The sequence below is a fragment of the Nyctereutes procyonoides genome, unplaced genomic scaffold, assembly GCF_905146905.1.
Source record: "Nyctereutes procyonoides isolate TBG_1078 unplaced genomic scaffold, NYPRO_anot_genome, whole genome shotgun sequence".
Lineage (NCBI taxonomy): Eukaryota > Metazoa > Chordata > Mammalia > Carnivora > Canidae > Nyctereutes > Nyctereutes procyonoides.
Window position 1 is genome coordinate 58,161,693 of NW_026575046.1, and position 2,576 is coordinate 58,164,268.

The 2,576-nt window shown below is 35.0% G+C and overlaps 1 pseudogene; it reads right to left on the bottom strand.

The window, feature by feature from the left end:
• Window positions 1–550: 550 nt before the first annotated feature.
• LOC129510042 (small nucleolar RNA U3) lies at window positions 551–637 on the bottom strand (annotated as a pseudogene).
• Between the last annotated feature and the right edge of the window lie 1,939 nt (window positions 638–2,576).

The following is a 2,576-nucleotide window of genomic DNA, read 5'->3' on the forward strand; positions in this document are numbered from 1 at the left end:
TCTCTACCAGAAGGAACAAAAGTTAATCACCAGAGGCAATTTTAGACTCTTAAGAGCCTGGAGATGGCACCAGAGGAATCTACATAACAAACTTTACTAAGGAGACTTTCTCCACCCCTAGTTTCCTTAATATTTGCCTCCCCATGGTTTACCACCCTATAGATTCAAGGCCTTTTTCCTTTGCTTTATCATTTATCTAAAGATTTTCTGTTCTTTTGTTAAGATGCTATATATATGCCCAAGCTCTAATTGCCCCTTTGAGTTACTCATCCCTGAGTTTCTCTCATGTATATATGAGATATATATGTTAATAAATCTCTGTTTTTTTTTCTTGTCAATCTGTCTTTTGTTATAGAACCTCAGTCAAGAAACTACAAGGGTAAAAAAGGAAAAAAAAAAAACCTTCCTTCTTCCTTTTCTACACATGCCTATAGTAGGAAAAATTATAGGAAGTTCTTTAAAGTTACATATGCCAGTTTATAGTCATTATCTTTAAACAGACTGTTGATACTCAGCTCTCCATATACATTACTGCTAATTACTACCAATTCCCTTAGTGGCAAGAGTAAAGGGAAGCTGCCAATGTCCTGACAATAAGTTAACAAACTATAGAAATGATCCCTGAAAGTATAGTCTTCTGACAATAAATTAACACATGAAAAACCACCAAGATAAAATGATCAGAAAAAGGAACTATAAAAAATTGGAGGATAATTTACAAAATAAGCTTTCTGTTATTACCTCAAACTATCCTGGTTACCATAAAATCTTTGCAAGCAAGCTCTAATTTATTACTTTCCTTATGCCCAGAAGAGAGGCAACCCATATAATCTAATCAGTCCTGTGAAATTTCAAGATTTTAATGTTTGACACCTCCATAATTCTGATCACACTACCAATATCCTGGAGAGCAAGAGGCTAGGTTAATATTCTTTAGTTATAATATCTTTATATATATTATTTATATATAAATATATATAAATATATTTCAGGGTGTATATATATATATATAGAGATATATATATACACCCTGAAATTCTTCTTGTCATGTCAAAAATGGTTTGCTATTTTCTCAAGACTCAAAGATTTCTTTAATTTATTATGAACATTCTTGATTTTTCTAGGGCTTCCCTAAAAAAGTATCACAGATTACATGGCTTAAACAACAGAACTTTATTTCTCGTAGTTCTGGAGTTTACAAATCCAAGATCAAGGTGTGGTCAGAGACAGTTTTTTAATGAGGCCATTAAGACAGGATGTGTTCCAGGCCTCTCTCCTTGGCATGTAAATGGCCACCTTCTCCCTGGGTCCTCACATCATCTTCCTTCTGCCTGTGGCTGTGTCTATACTTCCTCCTCTAAAGACGTCTAAAAAAAAAAAAAAAAAAGACGTCTAAAGACACCAGTCATATTAAATTAGGGTCCCCTAATGATTTCATTTTAACATAGTTACCTTTTGAAAGATCTTCTCTCCAAATAGGGTCACTCAGTCACTGAGAGTAAGTAATCTCCAAACACAGTCACTGAAGTAAGTCACTTCAACATGTGAGGGTAGAGGTGATTGGGAGGGACACAATTCAACCCACAACAAACTCTTTTCCAAGAACATCTTTCTCTGATCACTTTGGTTAGTGATCAAATTATCTGATGATACTTGTCAATTTGAGCAGATAAATCATTTGGGAGTGAGAAGTTGCAATGAGCTCAGAGTAAGAGTCCTTAAGTCACTGATAACTTTGACTTTAACAAAATATAATTTCAACATTACTTTTAATCCTTTTCGTCACTATTCTTAGAGCATATAGAATGGACAAAACAGTCATTAGTGATAGTTAAAAATCCATAGATTTAAAGACAAGTAACCTGCGGTGAGTTCTGGTTTCAACTTTGGGGCAGCTTGGGTAGAAATTCTTCTAGTTAGTTATAGAAAGTAAACTTGTTAGTTAACCATAGAAAATATCAACTCAATAGAATATTGTAAGAATCGAATATACTGATTATGCGAGAATGTTCTATAAACAGTAGGGTCCAATAGAAAGTGCTTGTAAGAATATGCCTTTTGAAATTAGAAGCTCTGAGTCCAGGTCTTATAGCTACTTATTTGCTTATTCTTTGGGCAATTCACTTAACTTCTCTGAGCCTTGGTTCTTCATCTCTATTAAAAGGGTGATAGATCTTTTAGACATATGTCTCCATAAAGGAAAACATTAGATATTGGCCATCATAACATTAAGCATATTAAATTCTTACACAACAACAATTTGAAGTTTTATGAGCTTTGAGCCTCTATGCATTCATTCAATAGCCAATAAAGCCCCTCCCCCAACCATCAAACCTAAGGTGAAATTTTGCTCCTTTTAATCGTAGATGGCATGTAGCTTGCAACTTTATGATACTTTCCTTTGATTAAGTTGGACCTTCCTTACTACTACTCAGTGAATTTAAGACAGCTGCTGTTATGGCTTCCTGTGAAGGCAGTGATAGCTGCGTGTGTGGATGTGGGTGTGTGTGGGGAGGGGTATCTGTCTATCTGTTATTGCTGGAGATGGGGAGGGAGCAGTTACCAGAGTTGAGCCT